This window comes from Vulpes lagopus, chromosome 15 (assembly GCF_018345385.1).
Source record: "Vulpes lagopus strain Blue_001 chromosome 15, ASM1834538v1, whole genome shotgun sequence".
NCBI lineage: Eukaryota > Metazoa > Chordata > Mammalia > Carnivora > Canidae > Vulpes > Vulpes lagopus.
The window spans coordinates 10,274,134-10,287,537 of record NC_054838.1 but is presented as its reverse complement, the minus strand read 5'-3'; the positions used below and the strand labels follow the sequence as shown (position 1 = coordinate 10,287,537).

The following is a 13,404-nucleotide window of genomic DNA, read 5'->3' as shown; positions in this document are numbered from 1 at the left end:
AAGAAAAAAAAAAAGGCATTCAAATTGGCAAAGAAGAAGTCAAACTCTCCCTCTTGCCGATGACATGATACTCTACATAGAAAACCCAAAGACTCCACCCCAAGATTGCTATAACTCATACAGCAATTTGGCAGTGTGGCAGGATACAAAATCAATGCCCAGAAGTCAGTGGCATTTCTATACACTAACAATGAGACTGAGGAAAGAGAAATTAAGGAGTCAATCCCATTTACAATTGCACCCCAAAGCATAAGATACCTAGGAATAAACCTAACCAAAGAGGTAAAGGATCTATACCCTAAAAACTATAGAACACTTCTGAAAGAAATTGAGGAGGACACAAAGAGATGGAAAAATATTCCATGCTCATGGATTGGAAGAATTAATATTGTGAAAATGTCAATGTCACCCAGGGCAATTTACATGTTTAATGTAATCCCTATCAAAATACCATGGACTTTCTTCAGAGAGTTAGAACAAATTATTTTAAGATTTGTGTGGAATCAGAAAAGACCCCGAATAGCCAGGGGAATTTTAAAAAAGAAAACCATAGCTGGGGGCATCACAATACCAGATTTCGGGTTGTACTACAAATCTGTGGTCATCAAGACAGTGTGGTACTGGCACAAAAACAGACACATAGATCAATGGAACAGAATAGAGAATCCAGATGTGGACCCTCAACTTTATGGTCAACTAATATTCAACAAAGGAGGAAAGCTTATCCACTGGAAGACAGTCTCTTCAATAAATGGTGCTGGGAAAATTGGACATCCACATGCAGAAGAATGAATCTAGACCACTCTCTTGCACCATACACAAAGATAAACTCAAAATGGATGAAAGATCTAAATGTGAGACAAGAGTCCATCAAAATCCTAGAGGAGAACACAGGCAACACCCTTTTTGAACTCAGCCACAGTAACTTCTTGCAAGATACATCCACGAAGGCAAGAGAAACAAAAGCAAAAATGAACTATTGGGACTTCATCAAGATAAGAAGCTTTTGCACAGCAAAGGATACAGTCAACAAAACTAAAAGACAACCTACAGAATGGGAGAAGATATTTGCAAATGACATATCAGATAAAGGGCTAGTTTCCAAGATCTATAAAGAACTTATTAAACTCAACAGCAAAGAAACAAACAATCCAATCATGAAATGGGCAAAAGACATGAACAGAAATCTCACAGAGGAAGACACAGACATGGCCAACAAGCACATGAGAAAATGCTCCACATCACTTACCATCAGGGAAATACAAATCCAAACCACAATGAGATACTACCTCACACCAGTGAGAATGGGGAAAATTAACAAGGCAGGAAAAAACAAATGTTGGAGAGGATGCGGAGAAAAGGGAACCCTCCTGCACTGTTGGTGGGAATGTGAACTGGTGCAGCCACTCTGGAAAACTGTGTGGAGGTTCCTCAAAGAGTTAAAAATAGACCTGCCCTACGACCCAGCAATTGCACTGCTGGGGATTTACCCCTAAGATACAGATGCAATGAAACGCCGGGACACCTTCACCCCGATGTTTATAGCAGCAATGTCCACAATAGCCAAACTGTGGAAGGTGCCTCGGTGTCCATCGAAAGATGAATGGATACAGAAGATGTGGTCTATGTATACAATGGGATATTCCTCAGCCATTAGAAATGACAAACACCCACCATTTGCTTCGACGTGGATGGAACTGGAGGGTATTATGCTATGGGAAATAAGTCAATCGGAGAAGGACAAACATTGTACGGTTTCATTCATTTGGGGAATATAAAAAATAGTGAAAGGGAATGAGGGGGAAGGGAGAAAAAATGAGTGGGAAATATCAGAAAGGGAGACAGAACATGAGAGACTCCTAACTCTGGGAAACGAACTAGGGGTGGTGGAAGGGGAGGTGGGCGGGGGGTGGGGGTGACTGGGTGGCGGGCACTGAGGTGGGCACTTGACGGATGAGCACTGGGTGTTATTCTGTACGTTGACAAATTTAACACCAATAAAAAATAAATTTATTAAAAAAAGATTTGTAGGATTTATGCCCCTATATATTAATAACAAATCATGAAATAAAATCATGAAATAAAATCAAAACATCATCATAAATATTCTCTTATCCAGCACTATTGAAGCTTGTAAGAATAAAATAATAATGTAGGATGCTGAAGTTATTTGAAAGACCACAAAAATCCTCCAAATAAATTTATTTGAAAAAAAAAGTTAAATATTAATTGCATACCTTAGAGTTGCTTAATGCTTTATTTTCATATACATTATTTCATTTGAAAGTCAGTTTCTACAAATATCAGAATAATTTTTACTTTTCCTTACTTATTAGGTGAAACTTTTTATTTATTCAAATATTTCCCAAATAATTGGTATATGCACTATGCGAAGCACCCCTAGGGAATACTAAGAAAACCTAAACTCCTAACAAACCAAGAGCCTAGGCTGCAGCAGGTAAACACAGGACTTGCTGGATGAATGAATGATGAATGAATGGAATGAAAGGTTTTTCCCAGAATACTCTTCTCATACCCATCAATAAGACAACTTCCTACCCATCCATCCTTCAAAGCCTGGTTCATAGTTGCTTCCTACTGAGCCTATCCCATGGGATGGATCCATGCCCCATATCCCCCACTGCGTTCCTGTTGCATTCTATACAATCCTCCTGAGGACACTTGTTACATTACAGTTGTTTGTGTATCTATTTGTCCCTACTGGACTATGGCATCTTGATGGGCCATGATTTTGATTCCCTAGCATTAACTGAATTAATTGAATAAGTCAGTTTGGTTACAGACTAATAGAGAAGATAGTATATATATATATATATATATATATATATATATATATATATATATACACACACACACACACACACACACTTAACCTCAGAATCAATGAAGCTTAAAGAAAATTACTGATCTGGATAGAATTCTAAAGGGTTTTGTTTTGTTTTCTCTAGGCCATGTCAAACAGGAGCCAGCAATTCATAATATCCATAAAGAATAGTAAAGACTCTTATCCCCAAGAAATTCTACAATGGCAGGGGGTGGGGGAAAAGATGGAATTTTAAGGACTATTTCTGGTTATCTAAAATGAAGACAGGCTTAGTGAACCCAAACAAGAGATTATAATGACTGGAGACATGGTTAGAGACCCAGCCACCTAGAAAAAGGGAGATTTTAGAGACCATACACAGCAATTTAGAAATAATTGTGAGTGAAACCACACCCAGTGATCCAGTTTGTAGGAACATGTTCTTTTTGTATACACAAAAAGAGGGACCGGGCAACAGGTACATCCTATTGTCAAAATAGAGCAGCTCAGAGGAGTGTGTACGTGTGTGCATGCATGCCCACACAGATGCATGTTGAATGTTCACTCTGTACCAGGCATTGTGCTAGGCTTGGAGCAAACAGTCATCATTGATGGCCCAGCAAGTGCAATTCTGAAGGGGGCATGAGTGCCCAGGGCCAGTCAACACTCACTGAAGTACAGACAACCTGATTCCTAGAGAGGAGCAGTGCCTTGCCCAAAATCGCATAGATAAATTAATGGCACAGCAAAGATAAGACTTCACTTCAGGGGTGCCCTGGGTGGCACAGCGGTTTGGCGCCTGCCTTTGGCCCAGGGCGCAATCCTGGAGACCTGGGATCGAATCCCACGTCGGGCTCCCGGTGCATGGAGCCTGCTTCTCCCTCTGCCTGTGTCTCTGCCTCTCCCTCTCTCTCTCTGTGACTATCATAAATAAATTAAAAAAATAAAAATTAAAAAAAAAAAAGACTTCACTTCAGTGTTCCTTCCATCAGCTGGTTTTACGGCTCTCTCCCAATCCACAGAACCAGCTAACCGTCCTTCAATGATCCTAGGCTCACCTGGCCACAGTAGTAGTCAAAGGTAGCTCCTATTTTTAATAATCCCCGATCCAGGTCTTTGACAAGGATAAAGGAAATCGTGCCAACCTTAAATTTTGCAGGAGGTCTGAAGCCTCTCCAGGAAGCTTGTTCCTGGCTGTGCCCTCACCACAATGTCTACAGGGGACATCTCACAGCCAGCTTTACTCTGGTACTTCCTGCACCTGGATGAGAAATGAGAAGCAGCACCATCACTTTTACCTGAGGTCTCTGGTGGTTACATGTTCCGCAAGCACTGGCCAGCCCTGCCAATTCCATCTAAAGCGGTTTAACCAGTCTCTGCAAAAGTTATGCTGCCCTTGGAGAACAGAAAGATTGGGGGGGGGGGGGGGAGGCCCAGATGATCCCAAGGGGAAAAAAAAAAGATTTTACTTCATAATGACTTCAAATTAAACTGCATAGATATACTAAAGAATACATGTCCTTGCTAATCTGAAATACAAAAAGAAATTTATGCACAAAGATGTTCAACACATTATTACCTTGTAGGTATTAAAAACCTGCAAACCACCTCAGTGTCCAAAAGCAAGGGATTAGATAAATTATGGTAACCCAGCTCCTGGATGGTGAGACCCCACACTGAAGACCTGGGGCCTATTCAAAAAGATAAAATGCATACCATGCAGCCATCAAAAACCATGTCTCAAACATACACACACATACGTCTTATGTAGGATTCCATTTACATGAAATATCCAGGATAGATAAATCTACAAAGATTGGTTGGTTGCGAGAGGCTGAGGGAAATGGCGAGAAACTGCTTAATGGGTAAGGAGTTTTACTCTCCAGTGAAGAAAATGTTTTGGAAGAAGATGGAGGTGGTAGTTGCACAACACTGTGAATGTATTAAATGGTTAACTTCACATTACATAAATTTCACCTAACTTATTTTTCAAAAACCATGTCTCAGAAAACTGCATGCCGTGACACACATTTATTGGATATTTTTAAGTAAAAAGGGGGAAAAAAGGATGTCTGTATATGCATGATCCCAATTTGTGGTGAGAGATAATGTGCTGTATATCCTTGAGAAAAAAAGACTGGCAATGTATGCAAACAAACAGTCCAAAAAAATGCTTGGCTCTAGATGGAGGAATAATCAGTGTAATTTTTACTTTTCATTCTGTGCTTTCTCTCTGTATTCTCCAAGTTTTCTACAATCAAATGTGCACTGTTTCTGCAATAAGAAATAACTGTTCTGCAAATGCAAGATATAGACATATAGAGAGAGTGTAACACTTCAATATTATTTTTAAATGCCCCAAAAAATCTATAAGGAAATATGGCAAGATCTTGACTTTCATTATCTATTATCTTGGGGTGGTAGGATTATGGGTGACTTATTTTCTTCTTTGCTAATTCCCTAGTGACACAGCAGCTGCAACCAGAGAAAGAATATCAAAAAGGAAAAGTGTGAAGCACAAGCAGTGCCCATTGCAAGAGTGGAAGTGTCAAGGCTGCGGGTGGGTGAGAGTCCAGACCCCACCCAAGCCAGAAACTACGTGTCTTCCCATTTGGGGACAGGCCACTAACTGCCCACTTTCTGCCTGGATTCCCTACCACCACTGCCTGATTCATTTCCAGTCTCTTCCATAGACTGGGAACTGATGGAATTATAAATACACATGACAACTAGAAAAAACACTCAAAGCCCATCTTGTTTGTGCCAGATTACCTCCGGAAACTGAAGAAAACACATTTGTAAATGTTTAATAAAATTCAGAGCCGAGAAAACGTTGTCTACATGCTTGGGTTATCTTTTTCCAGGCTCAGCACCCCACGAGAGTGATGTCTCAGGAAGATGCCAGGCCAGGAGTTAAACCAAGTTTGAAAAACCAGACCCAGGGGATCCCAGGGTGGCTCGGCGGTTTAGCGCCTGCCTTCGGCCCAGGGCGTGACCCTGGGGACCCGGGATCGGGTCCCACATCGGGCTCCCTGCATGGAGCCTGCTTCTCCTTCTCCCTCTGCCTGTGTCTTTGTTTCTCTCTATGTATCACTCATGAATAAATAAATAAAATCTTAAAAAAAAAAAAAAAAACAGACCCAGTGGGGCCATAAGTAATGACATCCAGGGCTGAATCCTCCAGGTGGTAACAGACCTAAGTAATGAACCTGAATGGGCTCACTGAATCCACAGTAGTATTGAAACCACCTTGGTTAGAAAGGGTCTTGCAACAAAAGGCCCACTCAGTAGAAATCTAATCTGTAGTAATTAACGTCCCTGAGAATGAAAACACTTCTTTATCGGTGTGCTGTTCCTGGTTTGAGCTTGCCCATAAAATGTGGCTCCAAGTTGGAAGGGGCTGAGGGTTCCCTCAAAGGTCAGCGCCTCCAAATGGCTTACCCCGGGTCAAACCCAGGGGAAAGAGCCCAGATAACACCCATGGATTTTCAGAGCTGAAACCAACGGACCCCAAGGGACCCACGGAAGACCCAAGGATGAGTACTGGCCCCGACTCCTGTGCACACCACACCCAGCCCTCCACACTGCCACTAAGATCAGATGCATGCACACACACACCTTCACATCCTCCCATGGCTCTACCAACCATACTCCTTGCTGCGAACTGGCCTTTCTGTCCACCTTGGGCCATGTGTCCTTTCAGTTCCCACGACCTCTTATCTCCCGGATGACGACTCCTATTCTTTTTTTGTCCTGAATGCCCAAGCACTGGCAGCCTCTTGTTGGGCAGCTCCAAATGCCCCCGCCCCAGGAGAGGCCAGTACAGCCCCCCAAGCATCTGGCACCCTGAGCAGGAGATACAGCACCCAGGGCCTGAGCTGGGCCAGGAAACAAGAGTGAGATGAGAAGCCACAGAAGATCTAGATTCCACACGCCCCGCTGGATTGACTACCTGGTTGCCGAGAGCTCTGTGCCAGACACTATGAGAGTGAGGGGGGGGAGAAGGGTATGCACACCGCATCGACAGACACAAGCGCTGTGGGGGCCCACTTCCAAAAAGGCTCGTTGGCTTCCCTGACTAGCCCACAGGGAACACCTGGTGCAGACCCCGGCAGCAAGTAGGAGATGCTACCTACAAACAGGTGATTGTAGAGTCCAGTGGAGAAAGGGAACCCACGATCTAGGGTGATACTCTACCCATAGGCCCCTGCTCGGCCACAAGAGAGGTGCTTAAATAATAAATAATGACAACAACAAACAGTAACAGCTACACCCGGCAGCTGAGACCTCTAAAGCCACAGAGCAGAAAACCTGCCAGGAGAGAATTTCACCCCCAACGTACAGATGGGGGCACAGAGGCACACAGGGAGCCAGCCCAGGGTGGGCAAGAAGCTCTCACTCTAGTTATGGGCCAGCTCCTTGAACCCAAACTTGCCCTCAAACTTTGGGCTTCCTCTCATCACCTCTGTCCCCACCCTCCACATCTCCAGTCTGTGTTCCCCAAAAACAGACCCAGCCAGCAACTCCCCCTTGCACCCTTTCAGGACGCCCACTGCCGACCGAGCCCATGGGGGTCTCTGGCTGAAAAGCCTGATCCTCTGAGACATATCCCTCCTTGTTTTCTGGCTACAGCTTTCTCCCAAAACACAAAGCCCTCAAGTTTTAGAAAAATCAGGGCATCCAGCAGTTTCCTCAGTGAGTCTCCCAAACCACCCCCGCCCCAAGCTTATTTCTCTGCCACTCACCAGGAAGACCAAAGCTCCTAAAGAAAGGACAGTGTCTCAGCAACTCAGCCAGGAAGGGCTGCAGAAGGGCTCCCAGCCCCAGGTGATCCTGATACCAGCTTCCATGCGCCTCATCAGAGGACAAGTCTCACAGAGGGAAGAGCACTTGCTTCTCACACCTGCCTCGGCCCCTCAAGGGCGCTGATCCTCCCTCTGCTTCCCTTGGCCGAGAACTCCGGAGAGTTTACAGTTACGGGCCACAGGCAACCGGAGAAGTGGCCCAGAAAAGAGGCCCTCCGCCTTGCACACACACCCCCAGCCACACCCAAAGGGGTGGGGGGGACTCTAGCAGTTACTTTTCCAGGACAGGAGCATCAGGACACATGGGGGGAGGTCATGGGGACCCTCCTCCCCCGTTTCTGCCCCCAGCATCTTCCCTGGAAAGGGCAATGTTGTTTTCACCTTAGCCCTCAGACCTACCCTGTCATCATCAAAGCCAGAGATAGGATTTTGGCAGAGCCAAGGGTGAGGGAGGTCACGGCAGCCCCACTGCACTGCGTGGGGAAGAGGGTGAAAGGCCACAGACTTTGAGCCAGACAGTCTTGAGATCATATTAAGGTTCTGCCATTAATTAGCTATTTAACGTGGCCCAGACGTTCACCTCTCTGAGCCTCGGTTTTCTCACCTGTAAATTGGGAGCAGTAATACCTACCTCCTTGGCTGTTGTGAGACAATATGAGTGAGCGCCTATCAAAGGGTCTGCACACAGTAGGTAGTCATGGTGGGCCCCACCAAAATGCCCCCGATGGAAAGCAGGAGCCTGCATGCCAAAGTCAGGCTGACACAACCACCACTCCAGAAGAGGAATAAGTGGGGGAAGAGAGCAGGGCAACCTTTATTATAACCTTTTTCCCAAATCAGGAGGTCACAGGAGGAGCACCAGGGCCCTGAGTCCCAACTCTGTGCCTCAGACCTGGAGGCAGCCCTGTAGCTTTGGCAGAAATGACTGGCTTACACACAGCTAGGTGCACAGGCCCTGGAGACAGGCTGCCTGCGGTTGGATCCCATCTTTATCCCTTGCCTACTGGATGGCCCTGGGCAGGATACTCAATTTTCTCACTCTAACTGGGCATGATCAAAATATGCACCTCTCAGGGTTGTCATGAGGCCGTCTCTATGAAGACCCTCAGAGACAGGCCCAATATGCAGTAAGTGCCCCTCTTTCACTATGGTTCCTGTCTTCTCCATGCAACACTCACTTCCTAAAACCACCCCCAGTCTTCTCTCCGGAGAGCTCAGTTTCTGACTGTGCACACCAGCACCTGGATGTGGCCCTCGTACCTGTGTTTCTGAGAATCTCCTCTGCACTCTGGTCTAGCCAGCACCCAGGAGCAACAGGAAAAATCACAGTGCCCAACAAACATATGGGGCTTGGCTACTGGAGCCTTGAGAAGTAGGTGGTACTAAGGGGGCTTCTGAGTGAAGGTAGGTACCCATCCCCAAGAGAACCAAGGGCTAACCAATTTTGGGAAAGTGAGGAATGAGAAGCAGGAGTGGCCACTGTGACCCATGGGACAGTCGTCATGGCACTTCTTGGCTTCAGCCTCCTCATCTATAGAACAGGAAGCCTCTACTCCCCATCCCAGGGACCATGGATCATGGAAGACAAGGCCTTACTCTTCGGGAGGAGGGTGACGCTGTCCCTGTGCCACTCCAGTACTGGGACCAGGGGGTGGCAAAAATAGAAAAGCAGAGAAGCAAGCACCTGACCAAAAAGCCATACGTGGTGTTTTCCAGATTTCAGCATCTTTTATTTTTAGAGGCATGTGTTCCAATTTGGTTGAGGTATCTTCAGGTTCCATGTACCAAGCTTAATTTAGGACAATTTTTTTTTTTTTTTTTTTTTGGTGGTAGGGTAGCAGTTAAATACAGCTTCTCTCAGCCACCCCTGGATTCTAAGCCCTAAATTTAACTCCAAAGAAGCCTGTCTGCCCTACTTCATGATCCTAACCCTCCGAGGAAAACCATTACCCGCTTCTGAAAATCAGAGAGCTCTGACAATGGAGCAGCCGGAGAGGTGTGTCCTCGATTACAGGGTGCTGGGCTGCAGGACCAGAGCTGTCATCAGCTGACTGGGGAGTGGGGACAAGAAGGGGGACAAATAGACCTACTTCATGGCCTAAATCTTGATGACCAATCCCCTGGGGCCCTGGACAGCTATCTGTATATCCAGTCAGAATGGCCAGGGTGTGGCCACAGGTGTCCCATTCTAGCAGCCCTAATGCCTGGCACCAGGTACCCACAGGGATGGGGACAGCCTGGCATCTGATCCACAGTTGCACCACATTCAGACAAAAGAAGTAACCAACCACCTGTCCTTCTACCCCAACCCCCAGCCTCTTGTCCTCACTTCCTTCTCCGTTTTTAAAAGTTTTTTCTTGGGCACCTGGGTAGCTCAGTGGTTGAGCATCTGCCTTCAGCTCGGGTCATGATCCCGGGATCCTGGGATCGAGTCCCGCATCAGGCTTCCCACAGGGAGCCTGCTTCTCCCTCTTCCTAAGTCTCTGCCCCTCTCTCTGTGTATCTCATGAATAAATAAAGAAAATCTTAAATAAACGCTTTTTCTTATTTTATTATATTCACAATGTTGTGCAACCCTCCTCACTATTTCTAAAACTTTTTTATTTTTCTTTTAAAGATTTTATTTTTTAAAAAAAGATTTATTTATTCATGAGAAAGGCAGAGACATAGGCAGTGGAAGAAGCAGGCTCCCTGTGGGGGGCCTGATGCAGGACTCAATCCCAGGACCCTGGGATCACAACCTGAGCCAAAGGCAGATGTTCAACCACTGAGCCACCCAGGTGCCCCTAAAACTTTTTCATTGCCCCAAACATAAACACTATAACCATTAGTAGCAAAAACACTGATTCCTCCCTCCCCCTCCCCCCCCCCCCCCACCCCCCCGAAGCCCCTGGTAACTCCTAATCTTTCTGGTTTTTTGTGTATTTGACTATGCACCTCCTATGAGTGGAATCATACAACATTTGTCCTTCTCTGTCTGGCTTCTTTCACTTAGCATGTCTTTGAGGTTCATCCATGTTATAGAATTTCCTTCCTTTTTATGGCCAAACACTATTCCATTTCATGTGTATACTATATCTTGTTTATCTATTCATCTGTTGATGGATAGTTGGGTTATTTCCACCTTTTGGCTATTGTAAAATCTCTGCTTTCAATTCCTTTGAGTATATACCTGGAAGTTGAATTGCTAGATCATGCAGTTAATTCTATCTAGATGGTTGAGAAACCACCAAACTGTTTTCCATAGTGGCTGCACCATTTATATTCCCGTCCACAAAGCCCAAGGGTCCCAATTTCTCCACATCCTGGCCAATCCTTGGGCTCTACCCAAGCCCCAGGAAACAGCCTTTCCCTTGTCATCCCTAGGATGACTCACAAACTACTGGGACCGACAGAAGGGCTCAGCAAAGGACTGCACCCAGACCAGTGGCTAGGAGAGCTTCCCCCTTGGTTCCAGTCCATTTGGTAAAACTCTAAGCAAAAGTCATGAGGCTGCTAGGCCAGGACTTACATGCTTCTGAGAATCAGAGCACCTAAAAATGGAAGGTCCAGCCACAGGTGCCCTCTCTCACAGGGCTCTATAGTCACAGAGCATTGATCAGATAATGGGGGGGTGTGGCAGGGGGGCACAGGGGACTCCAAAGTGGGGCATCTCAACCTTGAGGTACTCAAGATGGCCTACTGCAGTTCAGAAAGAAAATATTAGAACACCTATTCACGTTTATTTTTATATCATCCTTTTAAGTGTGTGTGTGGGTGTCTTATAGGTACATTAGCACAGCAGTTTGTGTATAAAATTTATAAATGAGTCTACATATATTAGGGTACATGCTAATTTATTAATGGGATACACATGATCAAAAAAGTTTGAAGACTCCTATCTTAGACCGACCCCTCCTTTGTTGCCATTTTCTCCTTCTGATTTTTTCTTCTGATTTTTATATACTATACCGACAGCCATGATTATAACGGGGAGAAAGAAACTCAAAACCCACCACCGCAAACCCTTCAGAGCCTGACACTTCTCTACTGTCAACTCATCTTTAGGGGGCTCCTATGCCAGCGGGAAGTGAGAAACAGCTGCCTGTAAACAGTGGAATAGTAGGGAGGGGAGAACGGAAGCATTTTTTTTTCTCCCCCAGGTACCTACTCTATTCCAGCTGAAAGCCTGGAAAAAGGGAGGTTTGCAGCCTAGAAATTTAGAACTCAGCTTTTGAATCAGAGATATTTGTGGGTAAGCCATGGTATCACCATTAACTTCTGGAGCAAATTAGTTAATCCCTCTTCACTTTGATTTTTTCATCTGTAAGATGACCACATAATAACACTAGCACCTACTTCCCAGGGTGGCTGTGGGGAGTAAATGAGGCAGTGGACATAAAACACTAGTGCAAATGTCTGCTCAGCGTGGACTAGGTCTTCTAATGACACAGGTAGGGGTGAGGACACACAAGAGGCAAGAGGAGAACTCTGGATGAGGCTGGGAAGACAGGACAGGCTCAGGGGCAGGACCAGAGGCATGGAGAGATCGAGAGAGAGAGAGAGAGAGAGAGAGAGAGAGAGAGTGTGTGTGTACGTGCTGCACAGAGTTGTAAGTAACCACCCCATGCATTTCCCAAACATTCTCTAAGCAACCCCTAGTGTCAGGCGCTTTGAGGGACGTAGGCACAAGCCAGGCAAAGTCCACTCTCTGAGCTTATTTCCAGGTGCCACGCTCTGAACCACAAGCCCACCAGGCACCAGCAGAGCCAGCAAGGTACAAGGACATCTGGAGTCAGTAGCCAGACTGAAAGTGAAGTTAGGAGCTTAAGCTTAGAGGGGGCCTGACTGAGATCCAGGGATTCTAACAAAAGGCACCAATCTCCTGCAGTAACACACACCACTCAGAATCCAAGAGGAGTCTTTGTTTCAATTTCCCTAAATTTTCCATTCAGAGATTTGGGTTGTTTTGTTTTAACTTCTTCTCTTTTCCAAAGCAAACTCTGCAGAAGGACTTTGTCATCTCAGATACCAGAGCAGAAACTCCACTCCCTGCTTTATTCCTTCAGCCAGCCCCACCCCCCTGGGCCAGAAGGGTTTTATGGCTCTCTCACGCCTGCAGCGTCTGCTGCACAGGGTTTGGGGAGCTCCCTGCTCTGCCTCAGCCACTTTGACGGGCCTTTCCCACCATGGGAAAAGCTGCCCCAACTTTATGGCTTCACAAAGTGGTGAAATGGCTTCCTGGTTCATCTACGAATGGGCTACACATTAAATTACTTTTCAGGGGCAGGGAGCCAACCATCAGCACCTCCTGGAAAGGCCACCAACAAGAACAGGGCCACTGAAAGCCTCCAAGTCTTTTTGTGCTGACAAAACCACTTATTCAACAGAAGCATGGAAATCATTCCAGGACACGCGCGCTTTGGATGTCCTATTTTTTTAAAAATTCCCTACCTTGTTTTTTAAATTGGCTGTGAAAGTTCAGCTCAACAGCTTACCAGGTACATTATTAACAGGCAAACACTTTTTCGGTTTGCTAGTTAACGTTTAGAAAAGAACATTCCCATTAACATAATTTCTCCAGCAACTCCAGGAACAGCCCAGAGAGCATTTCACCAGGGCAAACCTCAACTAGCAACTCCCCCTCCCCCCACTCACATTTTCCCAAACTGGCTTCTTTTCTCCTGAAGCAGAGATAAGCAAAATTCAAATAGCCCCCCAGCTGGGTATGTGAGGTCTGGGCAGTGCCGATTAAAGACAAATGCTAAAGAGACACCCGGTGTATAGCTCTCCACC

At 45.7% G+C, this 13,404-nt stretch overlaps 1 protein-coding gene across 12 annotated transcripts in view; it reads right to left on the bottom strand.

Annotated features, from left to right (window-relative positions):
• Positions 1-13,404, bottom strand: part of PLEKHA7 (pleckstrin homology domain containing A7) — a 223,270-nt gene that overhangs the window by 168,334 nt on the left and 41,532 nt on the right. The window contains exon 1 of one of the 12 annotated variants that reach the window (XM_041730460.1): positions 7,570-8,943. The exons of the other annotated variants lie outside the window; for them this stretch is intronic. The gene's annotated coding sequence lies outside the window, so the exon portion shown is untranslated. Of the gene's footprint in view, positions 1-7,569; positions 8,944-13,404 lie in introns of those variants that run through there. 12 annotated transcript variants of the gene reach the window in all.